This window comes from Lolium rigidum, chromosome 6 (genome assembly GCF_022539505.1).
Source record: "Lolium rigidum isolate FL_2022 chromosome 6, APGP_CSIRO_Lrig_0.1, whole genome shotgun sequence".
NCBI lineage: Eukaryota > Viridiplantae > Streptophyta > Magnoliopsida > Poales > Poaceae > Lolium > Lolium rigidum.
The window spans coordinates 342,454,219-342,476,440 of NC_061513.1; the positions used below are offsets into that span (position 1 = coordinate 342,454,219).

Sequence of the window (22,222 nt, forward strand, 5' to 3'; positions counted from 1 at the left end):
ATGTACTGAATCTCTATAAAAATTTCCTGCATTTTCATGTGGTGCAACCAAACGATAATTCAAACAATTTTTTGTTCCTATAGGCTTTCACATGCATGCCATACTATTCATGCGTTTTCCTATTTCTGTGCTTTTACAATGTTTTGAATCAAATATGCCCTAAGACTAGTCGCAATGCATAGCATTATATTGCACTATCATATGCTACTAGTGTATGATACTATATCCACAATGTATGATACTACCTCCATCTCAGTATAACAAGCGCACGTAGTTTAAGAAATTGTTTTGACCATTATTTTGGTCAATAAAATATGAAATATATGTCACAAAAATTATATTATTAGAAACCTTTTTTACATACGAATCTAATAATATATTGACCAAATATATGATCAAAGTTTGTCTTAAACTGCGTGCGTGCCTGTTCATCTGAGACGGAGGGAGTATCATATACTAGTATTATAATCTTATTATATTTATTGGTTTGTAGAATCTTAACATAAAATTGTGAACAAGATCTATTTGATTTTTTTTTATATGTGCTATGATACGGTATCTATGTATAATAGTAACACTATGATCTCTTTCATCATTAATCAAAATCATAAATTAATTTTTTGCATGCATGTAATGCATCATGCTGATACCTTCAGTGTGAGTAGGGGTATAATCAGATAGGATCGGATCAGATTTTGCTCATACCATATCCTTTACCACATATTTTTACTGAATTATGATCGGAGCGGATATTGAGCGGTTTCAGATTCGAATACGGATATACCGGATCGCGGATTCGCAGATATACCAGACCGCGGATTCGAATCGGAAACAAGACAGACTCGGACCAGAAACATAAGTACTCGGATATATACTCTCATCGGTAGATAGTTATCGTTCTTGTAAATTTTGAGAGGGATTTAAACTTTCAGTCTTGTGTAGTTAAAAAAAAAGACATACTTTCCGCTAAAACTTAAGAATCGATAAAAATTTAGAGCTAAACATAAGCGCCAAATAAATTTGGTTACTCAATAACTACTAACATTGTGAGATTGACCTTGGATTTTGACTAAAAAAAATCTGATTATCCAGTTTTGGATTATCCTAATTAATTTTGGATAATCCATATCTGCATGTTATTTGCTATACATATCCTATACCCCACCCGGAGCATCACGTCGGAATCGGATATCCTTATCCACCAAATTTATTAAAATTAGATATGAGAACCTTAAAATGGATTCGGGGCTTGTTTCGGCGCAAAAAGTATTCTATCCATTTACACCTCTAATTGTGAGAGATTGAGTACTCCCTCCCCTTAAATCCTTAAGAGCGAGTAGCGAGTAATTCCTCTGTTCTTATTTAGTAATTCCTCCTTCTCATTTATTTGTATGTTCTTTTTGGAAAAAGGAGCAGCGCCCATTTTTGAAGGGTCCTGGAGTAGTAATAAATCGAGATAGAGGGAGTATTAGAATAGAGCAGAAATAAATAACCAGACCCTTGGATGGCGATTTTGACGAAAATAACTCTTTCGGCAAGAAAAACACGGAATGACCCTCTGGCAAACTATTTCACTGGACTAACCCTTTTGTGTGGCTCCCTTGCCAGCGGCGCCATACTTGTCTGTGTGGCGCCCATGTGAATGGCGCCACATATCCAGGCCGACATGGCGCGGTCGACGCTGCGCGCCGTTGACCAGCCGACGTGGCAGGATGTGTGGTGCCGTTTCCATGGGCGCCACACATGTGTGGCGCCGTTTGGAAGGGCGCCACACATCCACTTATGTGTGGCGGCCCGAGCCACCTAGCCCGACCACACCACACTCGCCCACCCAAATCTTCTTCCTCCTCCTCCGACCATCCACCCCACCTCTCCCCCCCACCCAAATCACTCTCACATCTTGGTGGATTTCATTGGATCTATCCGTGGAGTTCGTTCCCAACCCGTTCCTTGAGGTAATCTCCTCCGTTCCCCTTCTTTTCATCCAATAAATTGATGGATTTGGTTGGATCTAGATGTGAAACCCTAAGTTGATTTGGCAAGTGAAGTTGATGGATTTGGAATCTTAGGGTTTGTTGAAGTAGCACAAGTGGTAGGGGTAGGTTGTATGGGTAGAAACCCTAGGTTGATTTGTTTTGACTAGGCTAACTAATGAACACATGTATGTATGTGTTGTTCACATTTTGTTAGGGGGATGAAAAGAATTGTTCATGTTCATCATGTGGACAAGGATGCCTTTTTAAAGGGAAACCTAGAGCCAGACCTGGAAGAGTTTGACTTGGTGTTTGACCGTAGCCCTAGCTTTGCCGAGGTGGTAGCACAAGTGAGGATTGACTTCAATTGGAACGAGTGAAATGATGTTGTCTGCAATGTTGTATTCAAATATGTACTAATATGCTAGGATTTTTCGATGGTTTAGCACATGTCACTGTGTGGCGCTGTTCCCAGGGGCGCCACACTTCACTATGTGAAGCCCATCCCAAAGGCGCCACACAATAGATTAATTTGAACCAAAACATGCTGTAAGCAAAGTCGCCAAGTCCTTAGCTGTTTTTGCGAGGCTGTTTCTGTGACGCCCTTGGGAACGGCGCTACACTTGGCAAGGGCGCCACATAAACAACCTCGCGAAAAAGGCTAAGGACTAAGCGTCCTTGGCCCCTGGATGTTTTCTGTTATATTGTTCCATTGTGTGGCGCCCTTGGCATGGGCGCCACATAGTGAAGTGTAGCGCCCATGGAAATGGCGCCACACAAAAACAGCCTCGCGAAAATGGCTAAGGATCTGGCGACTTTGCTTACAGTATGTTTTCGTTTATATAGTTCTATTGTGTGGCGCCCTTAGTATGGACGCCACACAGTGAAGTGTGGCGCCCCTGGGAATGCGCCACACAGTGACATGTGTTTAAAAATCATAAGATTGTCCTGGCATGGTTGGCAAGTGGCAGATTTTATGCAACCAGTTTCTAACACACATCATATTAGCACTTTCCAACACATCCAAATTCTATGTCGACATGGTCCCAAATGACATAGCTAGATTTCATCTAAGATAGAGTTCACACAACACATAGCAATTTCATCTAAGATAGAGTTCATACAACACTAAGATCAACGTTCCCTCCTCGCGGGCTGCTTCCGGAAGGCCGTCCGTGGTGGCGGCGACGGTAGCTCTTCTTCCTCCTCCTCCTCGTCCTCCTCCTCCTCTAAAGATGACGGCTCATCATTCCTCATCCTCCTCAAAGCTGACCTCCGCGGCGGCTCCTCATCGGACTCAACCACAACCTTCTTTTCTTGGTTCACATAATCTTCCGGTGCGTAACGATGCAGACCCTTCCCCTTAGGCTTCAACAAATAAGCAGACCGTGCGGCATGCGGTTGCTCCTTGACTTGACTCAAAATGGTGTCGTCAGGAATTTTGCCAAACATGAACAAATGGTCAGAAAAATTGAAAGTACTAAGCACATGTTTTACGGCAACAAAAGAGTCCATACCTCCGAACCGTGACGTTCATCTTCAGAAGGCGAGGGCGATGGTGTAGCAATTTCGCCGTCACGGCAACCAAGCAAGTTGCCTAAGCGCCGCAACTTCGGTGCAGTGCGATGTGTCATGGAATTCAGGGTTAGAAAGTCGCCAAATGCAATAGCTTACCTTTAAAGTTGGTAACCATACCTTAACGAAATTTCGCATCGGTGAGCTAGCATTTTCATCTTTAAGGCTATTATCCCAAATAACTCCTCAGCAGTCTGTTAGTCCAGTAAAATAATTTGGCCAGAGGGTTATTCCGTGTTTTTTTTTGCCAAAAAGATTATTTTTGTCAAAATCACCCCCTTGGATCGCCACATTTGAGCTTTGTCTTCTCCTTTCTCTTGACCTCTTCCCCTTCCCCCCGACATGGATGCACTATAAATATCAGCCCATGAGTTCAGAGCCAGCATCCAAAGCAACACACATTGTGGCATTCCCTTTTCGGCTAGCTTCTTCGCCTCAACCAGCCAGCCGTAGCCAGAGCAGGAGCTAGCACGCTTTGTGGGCATGGGACTCCTCGCCATTTTGGTGCTTGCTGCCATGGCACAGGTTTCGTACTGTGGCGGCAGCGCCATCGACTACAGCAAGGCGCTGAGCAAGAGCATCCTCTTCCTTGAGGCGCAGCGGTCCGGTGTCCTCCCCGGCAACCAGAGAATTTCCTGGAGGGCCAACTCCGGCCTCCTCGACGGGAAGGCCAACGGGGTATGCAATGCCAATGGCACACTGCAAATCTAGGTGAAAATAAACGGGGTATGTTCTGGCCGCATCCATTTGTTAACTAGCCAATTTGTGCTGCGCTCCTTTCAGGTGGATCTTACGGGTGGCTACTACGACGCCGGCGACAACGTCAAGTTCGGGCTGCCGATGGCGTTCACGGTGACCATGATGTCGTGGAGCGTCCTGGAGTACGGCGAGCAGATGGGGGCGGCCGGCGAGCTCGGCCACGCCATGGAGGCCATCAAATGGGGCACCGACTACTTCGTCAAGGCTCACCCAGAGCCCAACGTGCTCTACGGAGAGGTTCGTAATTCGAAGCACCCGATGGAGTTCGGTACTACAGGTAGTCGGTAGCTGACTAGCCAAGTGTACATTTGTTCGTATGTTGACACGTCGGATTGTTGTGAAGGTGGGGGACGGCGACACGGACCACAACTGCTGGCAGCGGCCGGAGGACATGACGACGAGCCGTCAGGCGTACCGCCTCGACACCCAGCACCCGGGGTCCGACCTCGCCGGAGAGACCGCGGCCGCAATGGCCGCGGCGTCGCTGGTGTTCCGCCGCTCCAACCCCGGCTACGCGAACCAGCTCCTGCAACACTCCAAGCAGCTGTTTGATTTCGCCGACAAGTACCGGGGAAGGTACGACGCCAGCATCCCCGTCGCGAGGAACTACTACGGGTCGATCAGCGGATACGGGGTAAGCTGATCTCTCAACGACAAGATTGACACTCACTCCTCCATGCACATTTGGCATCGCATTTGAGTTTATCTGGCGAAATTTTTAGGACGAGCTGCTGTGGGCGGCGGCGTGGCTGTTCCACGCGACGGGCGAGGGGCAGTACCTTGACTACCTGGCCAACCACGCCGACGCGCTGGGCGGCACGGGCTGGTCCACCAGCGAGTTCGGGTGGGACATCAAGTACCCCGGCGTGCAGGTCCTGGCCGCCAAGATCCTGCTGCAGGGCAAAGCCGGCGCGCACGCCGCCGTGCTGCGGCGGTACCGGCAGAAGGCCGACTTCTTCGCGTGCTCCTGCCTCGGCAAGCAGGGGGGCTCCGGCGACGTCCAGCGCACGCCCGGCGGCCTGATGTACCACCAGAAGTGGAACAACCTCCAGTTCGTGACCAGCGCCTCGTTCCTGCTCGCGGCCTACTCCGACAGTCTCGCCTCCGCGCATGTGCAGTGCTCGTCCGGGGCGGCGGCGCCGTCCGAGCTCCTGGCGTTCGCCAAGTCCCAGGTGGACTACATCCTGGGCAGCAACCCCAGGGGGACGAGCTACATGGTCGGGTACGGCAACGTTTACCCGCGGGAGGCGCACCACCGCGGCGCGTCCATCGTGTCCGTCAAGTCCAACCCGGCCTTCGTGAGCTGCCACGACGGGTACTCGAGCTGGTACGGCCGCAAGGGCAGCAACCCGAACCTGCTCGACGGCGCCATCGTCGGCGGGCCCGACGAGCACGACAACTTCTCGGACGAGAGGAACAACTACGAGCAGACCGAGGCGACTACATACAACAGCGCGCCGTTCATGGGGGTGCTCGCTCGGCTCGCCGCCGGACACGGCGGTGGCGGCCGGTTTGGGCGGTCGCTTTCAGATGGTTCGTGTGGCTTACTCTGCCCCTCGTATGCACACAGGTTTTCAGAGGTTATCTAGCTAGACGCATCGTTTGATTTGTGTCTCGATCTATTCGTGCAGAGCTTGCTACCGCAGCAGTCGATCGTAACAACCAGACCTCCATACTTGCTGGTACTAAACATTCTGACATTCTTGATTCGGTTCAGTTACAGAGATTCTTGTTATTTCAGTACTACACAATCCGAGAGACTGATTCTTGTTGCACCTTGCAGCCGCCGATGTAGAAGATAAGCACGCGTCGCCGATGGCGATCGAGCAGAAGGCGACGAGGTCATGGACGGAGAAGGGCCGGACGTACCGCCGGTACGAGGCCACGGTGACCAACAGGTCCCCGAACAAGACTGCGCACGAGCTGCACATCGGCATCGCCAAGCTCTACGGCCCAGTGTGGGGGCTCGACAAGGCGCGCTACGGGTACGTGCTCCCAGGCGCCGCTCCGTCGGTGCCCGCCGGCGGGAGCGTGGTGTTTGTGTACGTCCACGCGGCGCCGCCGGCGAACGTCTGGGTCACTGGCTACAAGCTCGTCTGAAATGGATTCAGTATAGTTGATTTGTCAGGTTACAAAAGGGGAAGCTAGCTCGTCTGAGATATATATTTGCAAAAGGTACTTGTCTCATTTTTAGTTCATCATCAAATCACGGCAGCACCACAATTCCTCCTTCTGTCCGAATTATACCACGAATATCATCAGCTAGCATCCGTCTTTTGAGGTTTTATGCTCAGCACTTGGTCTAACGCGCCAAGACACCATATAGGAGATCGTTCCAGTCTTTGTTAGAAAGTATTTTACTCTCATTTATATTTTCCACGATGGGAGTAAGTGGTGATAACTGAAATAAAGGTAACAAAATAAATAAAGCACCATCAGATTTCCAGTAATCTACCAGGAAGTAACAAGTACTCCATCCATTAGAGCATCTCCACTCGTTGGGCCTGCCCACGACGAAATCCGGACGAAACAATCGCCGGATTGGACGAAATAAAGTCGTGGGGAGTATCGTATTTCCAGTCGTCCACCCGGAGTTCGGCGGACATAGTTTAAATTCAAACAAACCGTCGTCCCGCGCTACAAATACAACCAGTTGATCGGCAAAAAGACCAGCAAAAGGATCAGCCACAGATCGGCGAAAGGAGGGAAATTACACGGAAACAGTCTCATCGGCAGTCCCGGCTGGCATGGCGGTGTCCGACGGACCAGTTTCCTCACACGCCGTGGTCGAAGCGGTGGCAGTCGACGACGAAGCAGCGGCAGTCGACGTCGAAGCAGCGGCAGCCGGCGTCGAAGCAGCGGCAGTCGACGGCGTAGACGGTGAGGAAGACGAGGTAGGAGCCGGCGGAGACGATGAAGAACTGGCCGGAGTGGGTCGGAGGATGTCGCTGCGGTGGCTCTGGTACCAAATCCTCGTCTCCTCGTTCATCAGATCCGTGTTCCCGCCCATCAGAAACGCCAAGTCAGTGTTCCTCTTCTTCGCCGCCGTCGTCGTCTTCAGCAGGGCGATCCGGGCGCCTTGGTTGGCGAGCATCTCCCGCCACCTGTCGTCGAACTTGTCGTCCCTCCCGGCGGCGTGCGTCCTCGCGTCGGCCCAGCACTTATCGAACAACGCCTACAGCCTGTCGGCGGGATTGCCCGTCTTTTTGAGCTCTTTGAGCTTCTTTTGGCCGAGTTCCGGGCGCCCATCCGCCGAGCCAGCCGCCGGAGCATCGGGGTTGTACTGCTCGGTCTTGCTCTTCGAGAGGGTCTTGCGGGTTTCCGCCCACTTCTCGCACTTCTCGATGCGGGCGTAGACATTCAGGACCTTGAACTGCATGCCGGTGTCGTCCACGTACATGTCCAAAGCACGGCGCAGCTGGGGAAAAAGAGCACGGCGATACGGGTCAGCTCACGACGATCTTCACGGTGCACAGCTAACCTCGGTGATGCAGGGTCGACGGAGCATACCTTTTGCACCAAGTCATGGCCGCTTATAGGCCATTCTTCGACCTCCTCCTGTATGCCGTGCCATTTGCTGCACGCCGTCTGTATGATCCCCCAATGGGTGGCCATTGCCTTGTCTCCCCGGTTCATGATCGTCTTCCTGAAGTAGGGATCGACGAGTTTGCGTTCGTCGAACGTCTGCTTCACTCGAAGCCAATATGTGTCGAACGACTGATTGGCCCCGGTTATGCCGTTCATGGACACGGTCATCCAAGCTTCGGCGAGGCACTCCTCTTCCTTCGGCGTCCATTTGATACGCGGTTCGGCAGGCGGCGAGTCCTTCTTCCTCTTCTTCTTTCCCTTCGACCAGGTTGGCGGCGGCTTTAGTTGGCTGTTCTTCTTCTTCGTCTTCTTCTTCGACGGCTTGGCTTCCGTCGGCCACATCCTCCACATACTCGTTGCGCGCCGCGACAGCTGCCGTCGCCCTCGCCTCCTCTTGCGTGAAGAACCCCGGGCTCGCAGCGGCGGCGGCCATGAAGAACCCCGGGCTCGCAGCGGCGGCCATGGAGCCGGAGGTGATCATCTCGTGGATCTCCTCGTCGTTCGGCGCCGCCATCGCACCGAACGGGAGCGGCCCACGTCGCAGGGCCGGCGAGGTGCCCTCGTACTGGTTCCCGCTGCCGACGTCGAGCTCGGGCGGCGACGGCGTGAACCTGGACGGTTGGACGTAGGCGCCCTCTTGGAACATGGCAGGCGGCGACGGCGAATAGATCGAAGGGGAGAAAGTCGACGGGGAACTGCTTGTACCTTGCGTCAGCCATTGGCCGGGGAACATGGCGCCGCCGCCGTGAGCATGGCCCATGCTCATGGCCATGCTGATCTTCCTCTCTTGTTCGTCCTGGGCCGCCGCCGCCCTCTTGGCGGCGGCTTTTTTCACCCTCTCCACCCTGCCGCTTGTTTCGATCTCGCGCCGGATCTCGTCCGCCGCCCACTCTGCGTTCGACATACCCGGCGGCCGCACCTTCTTCGCCCGTGGCTTCCTCTCCTTCGGCGGCATGGTGGTGGACGAGAAGACGAGGAGGAGAACGATGGTGGACGAGAAGACGAGGACGGGAACTGGAACTGGAAGACGAGGAGGAGAATGGCCAAATTCGGCGGGAGAGTTTGGGGATATGCAAGCAAATTGGAGGGAATCGACAGGATTTGGCTTTCGTGTCGCCGACTACGAGGGTCCACACGACGTTTCGCGTCAAATTCTTTCGTCCAGAGTCCCCGAGCGCGCCCCAGGGGACCGGGGATGGCGTGGGCTCGCCGGATGGATGAAGGGCCAAATCCGGACGAAAACGAGGAACCGGGGGCGCGACTGGGCCGAATTTCGCCATCCGGATGGTAAAAACGTCGCTCGGGGGCCTCGTCGGGGAGACGAGTGGAGATGCTCTTATATATTAGTTGTTACTGGTTTGGATGTATCTAGACATATTTTGTGGATAAAATTTTCTTCGTGACTTGATGCTTAATAAAAAAAAGTACCAAGGTTGAAACTCAAGGAAGGCATCATTATCATAGCAAGTGTATGAATGGAAACAAGATTTTTAGTCGCACTAGGGACATGCAGATTATTTTTAAGATGAAGATTACAATTAGGGGTTTGAATGGATGAATGACCAATATGACTAATATGCACACCTCCAACATTTGCTGTGTGGATCTTGTCATTACCATGGTAACTATCACGTATCACCAGTTTGTCGAGGTTGCCGGTGATGTGGTCGGTTGCGCATGTGTCCGAGTACCAATTTGTATCAAAGCTATAGGCAGTGTTTGCTCCTTTCTCATAGGAGTCATTGTTGTTGTCGTTGTCCACATAGCACCAGCAACATGAGTTGGCGCCATGGCCTTCTTTCTTGCATATTGGACATACTATGTCCCGATGATGCGGAGGTCCATGTCTACGTTCACGTCCTCCCATGTGGAGTGTTGAAATAAATGGGCTAATCCCTTTGGCTCATGTAGTATTTCAGATTTTTCTATAAATTTCAAAACCCATATATGTGGCAGCTCATGTGTGTTTGAATCCAAGTTGATGGCAACTCATAACGGAGTGGCAAGATGAGTGAAAGCAATGTTTAGTCCCACATGGAAAATTGGCGGAACCAACCGAGACTGTGGCAGGAAAAAACCCACACCAACCACAACAGCCAGTGCAGGTACCGTGGACGATTTCGGCATCATCGAACGGGTGCCACTCGAGACCGCAGCAAGTTGCTGCTGTGCAAGAAAACTCTGATGCCAGCGGCAGCCAGAGGCAGAGAACCGGATCGCAGCCGTGGGCAGGTCCTAAGAAACAATGGGTCGAAAAGAAACCCTGGGGCCAGAAAAAGAATTGGCAAGAACCCGCGAAATACACCATGGAAGCCGCCATGGATCAACGAGGACGGGAACTGGAACTGGAAGACGAGGAGGAGAATGGCCAAATTCGGCGGGAGAGTTTGGGGATATGCAAGCAAATTGGAGGGAAATCGACAGGATTTGGCTTTCCTGTCGCCGACTACGAGGGTCCACACGACGTTTGGTCATTATAAGTAAACAAACCGGCTTGTCCTTTGTGCTAAAAAGGATTGGGCCACTCGCTGCAATTATTTCTCTCGCATTTTACTTACTTGTACTTTATTCATCTGTTACATCAAAACCCCCTGAATACTTGTCCGTGAGCATTTACGGTGAATCCTTCATCGAAACTGCTTGTCAACACCTTCGCTCCTCGTTGGGTTCGACACTCTTATTTATCGAAAGTACTACGATACCCCCTATACTTGTGGGTCATCAAGACTATTTTCCGGCGCCTTTGTCGGGGAGTGAAGCGCTATTGGTAAGTGGAATTGGTAAGGAAAACCTTTACTTGTTTGTGCTGATTTTATTTCTGCCTGCTGCTATAAGTCATTATGGAGAGATCTTCTCTTCAATTATGAAAACCTTTACTGTTTGTGCCACTAATGACTAATTATTGTAAAGATTTGCAATCTCTTCTATTTTTGTGTGATATGCAGAAAATAACGTTTTAAGGAAAATGGAACTAGCAAATACCGATGATAATCTCATCACAAATGTAGCGAAGTCAACCAGGATCGAAAGGTCGGTTCCAAGAGTAATAAAGGTTATCGGTACGGGCAAGCCCCGCCCATACCGTCCGCTCGTAACACTTGCCTACCCAATCCTAGGTTTTTTTCCTTTGTATCAATCTCGAAAAACTTCTTCAGTCTTCAGGCTTACACAGAGGTGCATTTGTGGTTTGCGATGAACAAGACAACAAGTACACCTCTATTCTATTTCCTTTACTAAGCCTTTACCCCGTCGTGAACCTAGATCATTCCTATATCCGTCGAGAACCAAGATTAGTATTGACACTTGCTTAAACGTGGCTAAACTATCAGCGCAAGAACTCAGTCAGCCTACTAAAAAAATTAAATCTGATTGGCTAGTAGCGCCGTCGCGCCAAGCGTCCAAAGTCTTAAGTCGCGAAAATTCACGCGAGCGCACGCGCCATATAGCTATATAGCTCATCTTATACTACTACCTAGAAGACAACAAAATGCCCCCCTTATAAGGTGCTCTCATCCTATCTAGCTTAGCAAGGTGGGACTAAATATTGCAATGCTTCACCAACCACACAACCAAAGCTGTCCCCTCGTTTCACTATTGGACTGCATCTTGTTCAGTTGGGCCACAGCAATTTCGAATGGTGGGCTGGTGTTTGCATGACAGGTAGAATATAGATCTCGTAAGACATGCTACTTCACGTGACCATGAAAGTATCTACAAGGACTACCTCGTTTATACAAACACACCGTACGAATACGAGAACCAGTACCAAATACACTACTCCCCTTTATTTTCCGGCAAGAACACGCATCCTCATACTTTGGTTCTCCATGTATCACATATGAGGATCATATACTTTATATACACACACTCTTCCGCCGACCTCTCGTTCACTGTTTGCCACATCCGGGGACCACGAGATCAACATTGGACGACATGAGGCTACACTGGCATAGATGTCTCCCTCCTCTGTCTGGATGATGCTGGTGACTATGCCACCTCCTCCCTACAAAAGTACTAGCAAACTAATTCTAGTTTACTAAGCTTGAAGCGCGCCAACTTCTCCTTCACCTTCTTCACCTTCTTCCTAAGATATGTATACAGTATACAAAGGCAAGACACACTGTAGAAATACTGAACCAGTACTCATGTTTATTTTTCGGCAAGAACACACGTGTCGTCTTATGCACAAGCGCTCCTACGCCGACTTCTCCTTCACCTGCTTCACGTCCTCCTTAGGAGTTAGGATATACGATACTTGTGTCCGCCACATCCGAGGACCGCGAGGAGGCGTTCGACCTAGCCAAGGCCGAGTTGTCGGACATGGCGGAGGACGACGCCGCTGAAGGAAGGAGGAGGCTCGCGCTGCAGAGCGTGATGCACGAGGCCGTCATCGAGGTGAAGGAGGAAGGCACCGAGGCGCGCGGCGGCTGTCACGACATCGATCATAGTCGGATGTTCGAGGAACTCGCCGCCGCCTCCGCGTGTTGTGGGCTTCATGAGGCTGGTGCTAGCGGCGGAGGCGGTGTGCAGCTACCAGTACAACTTCCAGTGCCAGAAGCTGGGGATGCAGGTCCGGGGCGCGCTCATCACGGCGCTCTACCGTCCGCAAGGGCCGTCGTGCGCGTCGCAGCACAGGCACGGCCTCGGCGTCATCGTCAACTACCTGGCCGTCGACGTGCAGCAGCTCTCCGACATGATGCTGCACAACCTATGGCGAATGCCGCTTCAGGTGCGTGCCATCGGCAGCTCTGCATGCATGCTTGGGCGTGACGCATTTAGTGCATTCGCCGCTGTTTCTCGCGATCCTGAAGGCGCTCATCCTGTCTTGTCATGATGATCAAATGAACTGACTGGCCATCGTCACACCATCAAGCTCCAGCTCTCCATGCACGCGCGTGGCATTTAGGGCATGTACAATATGCGGTGCCTTACGTGAAACCCGTCATTCCGCGCGCCGCATCTCCTCAGGAACCTTATTCCGTTCGTGGGGAAGGCAAGTGCCCATCCCTTTGGCGAGGCCGTGCCCGTTGCGTACGAGCTCCGAATCGGGCGTGTGACCAGGCGTCGGAACCGCCTCGAGAAGTTGGGTTTTCTCGGGTGACCGGGCTTGCGATTTTAGGGAACTCCACGAGTTAACACTTCGGGAGATTCTCTAAGCACTACGGCGATGCCGGACCCCAGGGCACGTCGAAAAAATCTCCCGGCCCAAAAGAGGCCGTCTCTGGCCTCTCGGCCTCCGAAACTGCCCCGCAAGTTGGGCTACGCGGAAAAAGTGGCTGGATTTTTACCTCGAGAATTTCGAGCCTTTTTACGTCCCCACGAGTACGCCACGGCACACCGTTCCACGCGCTCTCTCGTCCCATTGTTTCTACCATCACCTCCCATTCCACGTGTCCTTCATGTGACGCGGCGTGTAGTCGTGTGCATGAAGATTGGCGGCGTGACGCCCGACATTCCACGCGCCGCCTCTCCACGAGGCCTCCTTCGAGACCATCCTCACCGCGTGGAGAATATGACTACAGATCGCTCCACGCGCTAGCTTCGGGGCGCGCGCCATTTACCGGCGTCCGGAGGTGCCTACACGCCGCGTTCCTTTCCGGTTCGATTTATGCGCTACTACCTAACGCCACTCGTCTCGCGGCCGGCCTCGGGCTGTCCGGAGATTACCCACGCTCTCCCGCGCCCGTGCCATGGGGAAGCCACGACGCCGCCGTCAGGATCCGGGGATATTCACGCCCGAATTTGCGTACCCGGTGGGCCACGCGAAAAAAGTGGCCTGATTTGTACCTCGAGATTTTCGAGCCTTTTTACGTCCCCACAAGTATGCTACAGCACGCCGTTCCGTGCACCCTCTCGTCCCACCATTTCTGACATTACCTCCCATTCAATGTGTCCTTCATGTGACGCGGCGCGTAGTCGTGTCCATGAAGATTGGCGGCGATTTACGGGATTTTCACGATTAACGTCCCGAGGATTTCATTTGCACTAAGTGGCAAGATTTTTTTTTCACAAGATTTCTAGGCTTGATAAGGGGCGACGAGTGTGCTACGTCATGCTTTTCCACTCGCCATGTTGTCGGGTCATATGATGCATCACTTTCAATTTCATGTAGCTCTCATAGTTGCCAGGGACGTTATTAACTTGATGTAATGAATTGGCCAGCTCAGTTTGTACGTACGTCAGTAGTGGTACATTTTATAGGTGTACTAGTACTACCGGTACTGAGCCGATGTTTCAAAATAGGAGAAGGCTCGGGGCTAAATTTGGTCCAAAATATGCTGTCGTTTGCTCCTGGGCTGGATGGTGTAACTCAGCCGGACTTTGTTGCAGACCGAGGAGCGGAAGGAAAAACCCATCATCGACCTGACCAATGGATAGAATAGAAGATAGCTGGGCATCCGTTTCAATCGACTGCCGTATAAGGAAGAATAAGTAGCAGATTTCAGGGCGCTGTCTCAATGCAGAAAACAGTCAATTCATTAAACCCAAAAAATAAGCCAACATAGCTCCAAGTGTACTCAAAATTTTGGCACTAGTTTTCAGACTTTTCATCGCACAACAAACAGATCTGAAAGCTAAAAGCAGCAAGCAGTAGTCAACTATGAGATGACATTAGCAGTCAAAGAATATTGGCCATGACCTTTAAACTTTTCTGACCCTTCAAGAGCATAGAGCAAACAATATACAAGTGTAGCCAAGGAAACGACACTTAGTGCTACTGCTATTACAAGCTCCTCAACTTGGAGCATTACAAGACATTTTCTAGGACGCCGCCAAAGCAGCAGTAGCTGCGACAGCTTGGGCACCAAAGCGGCCCAGGCAGGGAGTTGCCCCTGTCCCCGCTGCTTAATAAATCCTCGCAGTCATCAACTCCTCCAAAGAACCGACTTGAACCAACCTACCTGTAACACAGTGGCATGGCAGATCAAACCTCAAAAATCTCTAGGGACATTCAAATGCATCCCAGCAAAACTCTAGAGAAATACAAACTAGCATCCTAGTTAATCAAATAAGCTCCAGATTACACCGAAGAGGCCAGACAGCATAGAAGGTGCGAGTTCCACCCCTGTCCTTGCTGTTTGATTAATCCCCATAGTCATCTCATCCTCCAAAGCACTGTCTTTGATCCAAGGTACCTGTAACATGGTAGCATGACAGATCAAACCTCAAAATGCATCCAAGCAAACCTCTAGAGACATTCAAACTAGCAGCCTAGCTCATCAAGGAAGAAAACAGTCAATTCGTGTAACCAAATAAATCAGCCAAGATAGCTCCATGTGTCATCGAAATTTGGGACACAGCAAACAGATCTAAAAGCTAACAGCAGCAGTCCATTAAGAGATGACACAAGCAATGACAGAAAATTTGGTCATGACCTTTAATCTTTCCAGATGTTCCAGAGCACAGGGTAAAAAATATACAAGTAGTGCACAAGGCCAAGTAAGAAAATCAAAGCTGCATCCAAGGAAACGACACTTGGTGCTACTGCTATTACAAGCTAATCAACCTGGAGCATCACAAGAATGCATGCATGTTACTATCATGTCAATGACTTCTCGACATCACAAGAGGACCAAGTCATTTTTTAGGCCATGGCCAAAGCGGTGGCAGCAGTTGCGACAACATAGAAGGGGTGCGGGGAGGGAGTTGCACCCCTGTCCTCCAAAGCACCGACTTCATCCAAGTTACCTGTACCACAGTAGCATGGAAGATCAAACCAGAGAATACCTCTAGAGACATTCAAATGCATCCAGGCAAACCTCTAGAGACATTCAAACCAGCAGCCTAGCTCATCAACTAAGCCCCAGATTAAAGCAATGCAGCATTTTGGATACAATTTTCACGTTGGAATCCAACTAAACCAAGATGATGCCCAAAAACGCTAGGAAATTTGAATTTGCACAGCAAGCCCAGCCACAAGGCATTACTTCGAATTGCTTAAGAACCATGTCCCTAAACTTAGCATCCCAGTATATATCTACTGCTTGGAACTACAACAGAGTTCAGCCACTCGTAAAATTCACATGGAACACAAAAGCATGGAGGAGATAGAGAAAACCTGCCTTGGGACCAGTGTCGTGCTACCTTACCCAGCTCCAGCCACTCGTTGATCCACACTGTGTTGGTCATCTCCCCCTGCACATCACCAGAGCAACAAAGTTTGTTCAACGTCTAATAATCAGGACCGATAATACCAACCAAGAAAATAGCAAATAATGAGAATACAACCTGCAGGCAGATAATGACCTTTGCCCCTTTTTTTTGGACATTCAACCTGCACAGCAAACATATATATGTTTCAGTTCACACAGTATTACTAGTGCTATACTAGTGCAGCCAGCACAACCCAAACATGAACGAAAGTTTCCGCGGCACCAAAAACAACAAACATCACCGAATGCTGATGTAAACTAGCAATGCAAATCCAGTTAAATAAAACACATCAACATACGAATGTTTGTGTTATCGAATCTGAAATCTCATGTAGCTCTCATAGTTGCCAGGTACGTTATTAAGTTAATGAATAGGCCAGCTCAGTTTGTGGGTACTTTTGTTTTTTTAGGTGCAGTAGTACTGCCTATATGGAGCCTGTGGATGTTTCAAAATAAGAAATGAAGGCGCTGGGCTGAATTTGTACCAAAATAGGAGACAAGGGTCGTTCGCTCTTGGGCTCAATGGAGTCACTATCTGACTTCATCGCAGACCGGGTTGTGGCAAGGTACCCTAGCATCGATCAGACCGACGGATGGAAATAGCTGCCCTTCCTTTCTATGTTGTATACGGAAGAATAAAGTTAAGATTTCAGAGCGCTCTCAGTCAATTCATTAATCCAATTAGTAAACCAAGATAGCTCCATATAGACAGTACTACTGCACCTAAATTTGGGTGTCCTCGAAATTCGGGCACTGGTTTTCAGATGTTTTTATCACACAGCGAAAGCTAGCAGCAGTCATGATGACACTAGCGGTCACAGAAATTTTGGCCAAGAGTTTCAATCTTTTTCGGACATTCTAGAGCACATCAAAAGATAAAGTGTGCATGGCCATGTAGGAAAACCAAACCGCTGCAGTGAAGGAAACAACATCTAGTGCTACTGCTATTACGATCTCCTCAACCTGGAGCATCACAAGACTGCATGCATATTACTACCATGTCAACGACTGCTCGACATCACAAGAGGACCAAGACATTGTTTAGGCCACGACCAAAGCGTCGGCAGCAGCTGCGACAACTTGGACATCGAAGGGGCCGGGCAGCATGGAAGGTGGGAGTTGTGCCCCTGTCCTTGCTACTAAATTAATCCCCACAGTCATCTCATCCTCCAAAGCACTGTCTTGATCCAAAGTACCTATAACACGGTAGCATGACAGATCAAACCTCAAAATGCATCCAAGCTCCAGATTACATCAAGGCATCACGGGAATCCAACTAAACCAAGATAATGCCCAAAAATACTAGAAAAATTCGAATTTGCACAGCAAGCCCAGCCACAAGCCCAGAATGACAGAATAATATAGACCAAAGAAACAAACCATCAGCAACACAGTTCCATGTAGACCAAAGCAAGAAAGTAACATACCAACAAGATTGCTTCAACTTGTCCTCGTTCCTTCTTCCATGTAGCTTCCATTTGACAAAATAATGAGTAAGGTACAGTCATCAATTTGACAGAGTTAAGAAACATAATACTGGGCAAAAAAGCCAGAATGTTCATGGATACTTGAGAGAGAAAACAATGCACGAAGTGAGATACAAATCCAAGAGAAAATAGACGCTTTTCATCATAGCAACATCAGGAATAAATCAGTGACCAAATTGTCACTTCTAAGAGACTCCCATCCCATACATCATTCATTTCATCAGGTCAAACAAAGCTAGATAGCAGCAGCAAAGTTAAATAAGGTTCAAGCTGAATCCAACAACCCGCAGTAGGAAATTAACCCGCTAAATAACACAAGAACGACCGAGGAAATGATGCCACTGAATTTTTGGACATCCAAACCTACGCAGCAAACATATATATGCTACGGTTCACACACTAATACTACTATACTAGTGCATCCAGGACAACCCAAAACATCAACAAAAGTTTCCACAGCACCAAAAACAACCAACATCACCGAATGCTGATGCAAACCAGCAACACAAATCCATTCAAAGAAAGTTCAATAAAAACCATCAACAGATGAATGCTTGAGTTATCGGATCTAAAATCTCGATGCATTCACACCATATATATATCAGATAGATTGATAGCGAGCACCTGGTGTCTCCTAGTATCCTTCCAAGTCATTGATGCATCAGCCTGCATGATTCAGCTCGCTATCCTCCTTGTTAACCTCAGCAAGAACAAAAAACAATGGTTAGTTAACTTCATAAAAGACCAAACTTTAAGGAAAACAGCGTGTATTTGGACACTGAGAATATTAGTAGAAACAGGGCCAGCCCTAGCAGTGTCAATACCCAGCGTGTGTTTATTTTATTTTCTTTGTTGGAACTGATTAAAATATGACAGTAAATAAGAAAACAACTTGCATCGCAACACAAGGTACAGCTAGCATCATTAGGTAACAAGAAAACCAGAGATGGACAGAACATCATGTTGAATTGCAAATACATACCTCACTCATGCATAGTACAAATGCAAGTGCAAAACACTTTAAGATAGCTTCATGGGTAGAAACTACTACTAAGAGAAAGGTGCCATTCAAATCAGATGACCTGGTAATCCTCACTGACACAAGTGTACAGGTATGAACTACAAATCATCACCTAGTATCAACTATGTGTGTAATTTCATAACAAAGGAGGATCCTTCAAGAAGCCACACATCAGATTTGAAACATCAAACAAAAAATCGAGACATGCATGCAGCAGGTCTGAAAGCAGAGCTGCTGCAAGTCGAAATCACAAGCACTTGTCATCGTTGTACTTCCACATATTTAAAAAGTTCAGATATCAAATAAAAATCTTTTTGTATTGCAGGTTGAAAAAACTGCTCAGATCTAACATTTTCAACTCATCTAGTGATTTGTGATGGTTGAATCATCTATATCTACTATGTATTTTCGACTCTCTTCTCTTGTTGATGGACGAGTGAAGCAAAGCTGTAAAATACAAGTAACTTGAAACCATCCACAAAACAGAAGTTTAAACCATATGAACTGTGATTCAGCAGGACCAAAGAAGCCTTCACATATATTGAGGCCTAGATACCGAGAAGAGTACATCCATTTGGGGCTGAACTAAAACCTGAGAAATGACAGCTCAAAAGAAGAAGAAAAACCTGAGAAATGACAAACAACAACTAATACAGTGAAGGCTACCTTAGCTGCAGTCTCCAAACAAACTATGCTCAAAGTTCAGTCCCAACATAAAAAGGCACAAGAAAAACATTTTTCGGCTCAAGAATCATGTCCCTAAACGCAGCATGACAGTATATATCTACTACTTGGAACCACAACAGAAATAGCAAATAATGAGAATACAACCTGCATGTCATGGAAAATGTCGGCATGATTTTGCTCCTTTTATGTACATTCACACCTGCACCGCAAACATATATATATGCTTCAGTTCACACAGTAATACTATTATACTAGTGCAGCCAGCACAACCCAAAACATCAACGAAAGTTTCCGCCGCACAAAAACAACGAGTGCTGATGCAAACCAGCAACACAAATTCATCCCAAGACAGTTAAATAAAACACATCAATAGACAAATGTTTGTGTTATCAGATCTGGAGTCTCAATGCACTGTCACCATACATATATTAGAGATATATTGATTGCGAGCACCTGGTGTCTCGTAGTCTCCTTCCAAGTCATAGATGCATCAGCCTGCAAGCTTCAGCTCGCTGTCCTCCTTGTTTTCCTCAGCAAGAACAAAAACAATGGTTAGTTAACTTTATAAAAGAACAAATTGCAGAAGATCAAACTAAGGAAAACAGCATGTATTTGGACACTGAGAATATTAGTAGAAACAGGGCCATTCCTATTAGATGCAGAACACATGAGGAGACAAGGGAGAAGCAGGTCAAAGGTTTCTTTGCACTCTAGCATCTCTGCAATGGACAACAATTTCTGCATGAATAGATAGCTTCATAAGGAGAAACTACTACTAAGAGAAAGATCCCATTAAAATCAGATTAACTGTTAATCCTCAGTTGACACAAGTGTACAGGCATGAAGTACAAATCATCAACTAGTACCAACTATGTGTGTAATTGCAAAACAAAGGAGGGTCCTTCAAGCAGCCACACGTCGCTTTGAAACATCAAACACAAAACGAGACACACGCAGCAGCAGTTCTGAAAGCACAGGCACTGCAAGTTCTGAAATCACACACTTGTCATCATTGTGTTTCAATATATTTTAAAAGTTCAGATATCAAAATAAAAATCGTTGCATACAAGGTTGAAAGAACTCTCAAGATCTAACATATGTTTAGCGGTGATTGAATCATCTATATCTACTATGTATTTTCCATTCTCTTCTCTTTTGGTGGGTGTATAAGACGAGTGAAGCAAAGCTCTAAAACACAAGTAACTTGAAACAATCCACAAAACAGAAGTTAAAACAAACGAAATGTGATCCAGCAGGACCAGAGAAGCATGTACACCACTATATCAAATAAAGCAATTCAAACTTCACATATATTTTAGGCCTAGATACCAAGAAGAGTACATCCATTTGGGGCTGAACTAAAACCTGAGAAATGACAAACAGCAACAAATAATACAGTGAAGGCTGTCTTAGCCGCATTTGCGAAATTCGCACTGAATGCTCCAAACAAACTATGTTCAAAGTTCAGTCCCAGCATAAAAAGCCACAAAGAAAATATTCTTGGTGATTGAGATCTACCAGATCTCTTTCTTTCATTGATTCCAATTAAGCAATCTACAGCACTTGCACTCATTCATAGGAAAGTTCTTTAGGTGCAGGAGCACGATTCACTCGTCGGTCACATCTCTGCAAACATACATAAGAGGGCGGTCCTAGGAAAATAGGGCAGGGCAGGGTCAACATAGACCTTCCAAGGGGGCGACGCCATGGTGCAGCAGGTCATGGACACCGGCAGCAGCATCCTGGCGACGTGGACGGTGGCTGGAGCTCTGGAGGAGGGCACCACCACCAGAGCACCACCGTCGGAGGGCACCACCACCGCAACAACACCACAACATAGCCTCTGCAAAATCGAATCAAAGCAAAGAAAGCATGAGAAGGTGTTTATCTGGTTCTGCGATTTCACCTATATGGGTCAATATTTTGACAAACTAATGCATCAACATATTTGTGGTATTCGTGATAGTGACGGATATGCGGAAATGCAGACAAGGAGCAGTAAACTGATCACATAGCAGATTGAGGATCTAAACATCTGATTGCTATATGAAGAAACCAGCATAGGACGATCCAACGTACAAGATATGCACCTAACTAGAACAAGCAAACAGAAAATGCATTCTTTAGGTATAGTAGCACGATTCGCTCGTCAGTCACATCTCTGTATATGTACATAAGAGCGCAGTCCTAGGAAAATAGGGAAGGGTGGAAATAGACCTTCCCAGGGGTGGACGCCAGGGTGCAGCGAGTCGTGGTGGACACCAGCAGTAGCATCCTGACGACGTGGAGGGCACCAGCACCATAGCACGACCATCGAAGGGCACCACCACCGGAACAGAAACGTAGCCTCTGCAAAATCGAAATCAAAGAAAACATGATTCAGTTTGGGTAGGGCGGATCCGACGCAAGCAGGTCATGAACGAGGTAAATCGATGAATAGGTTCTACCTTGTCAAAGAGGAGGCGGAGGAAAAGCTTTAGGGCCGTCGGTAGAGGGAGGACGGAGGCGGGCTTCTGTTGGCGGGGCGGCCAGTCGGACGGCGGCGCTGCAGCAGACGCGGCGGCGCCGTCCCCTTCACATGTTGCTTGTTCGACTCCTGCTTGAGGACAGGGTTTGCTGGGGGCGGCGCGAGTTAGGGGCCAGCATCCGGCGAGGCCAGCCGGGAGTCGAGCTTCTGGCCCTTCCCGGATGCGCGGATGCTCCGTCGTGGCGGGATTCGGGTGGGACAGTGGTGGGCGGCCGGCGAACGGCGTCAAGACCGAGCGGCGGCGCGGTCGCAGAGGGAGGAGGTGGGGATTTAGATGGAACGCAAATGCGTGGATGCAGGCGCGGGGACGCGCCGTCGTGGTGGGTGGAGGTCGCCATGAGCAGCGGAGACGGGGGAGAGGGTTGGGCGGCCGGAGAAAGGCGGCGCGGTGGCGGCCGGAGAAAGGGATGGGGATTGGGGAGAGAGCGAGGCGAGGCGAACGGGTCTTGTGC

At 48.6% G+C, this 22,222-nt stretch overlaps 1 long non-coding RNA gene and 1 pseudogene across 4 annotated transcripts; one reads left to right on the forward strand and one right to left on the reverse strand.

The window, feature by feature from the left end:
• The first annotated feature begins 4,031 nt into the window (after positions 1-4,031).
• LOC124666929 lies at positions 4,032-6,407 on the forward strand (annotated as a pseudogene).
• A 9,184-nt stretch (positions 6,408-15,591) lies between these two features.
• On the reverse strand, positions 15,592-21,782 carry LOC124661420. Of its 4 annotated transcripts, none has more exons than XR_006990190.1 (7): positions 21,691-21,782; positions 21,461-21,592; positions 20,931-21,086; positions 19,697-19,962; positions 17,476-19,442; positions 16,125-17,244; positions 15,592-16,031 (listed from the first exon to the last, which is right to left on the reverse strand). It is a non-coding gene; the product is annotated as an uncharacterized LOC124661420 (long non-coding RNA). The 4 variants fall into 4 exon arrangements; XR_006990189.1 differs by having other exon boundaries at positions 17,476-17,519; positions 18,160-19,442; positions 19,697-21,086; XR_006990188.1 differs by having other exon boundaries at positions 16,125-16,170; positions 19,697-21,086.
• Positions 21,783-22,222: the final 440 nt, after the last annotated feature.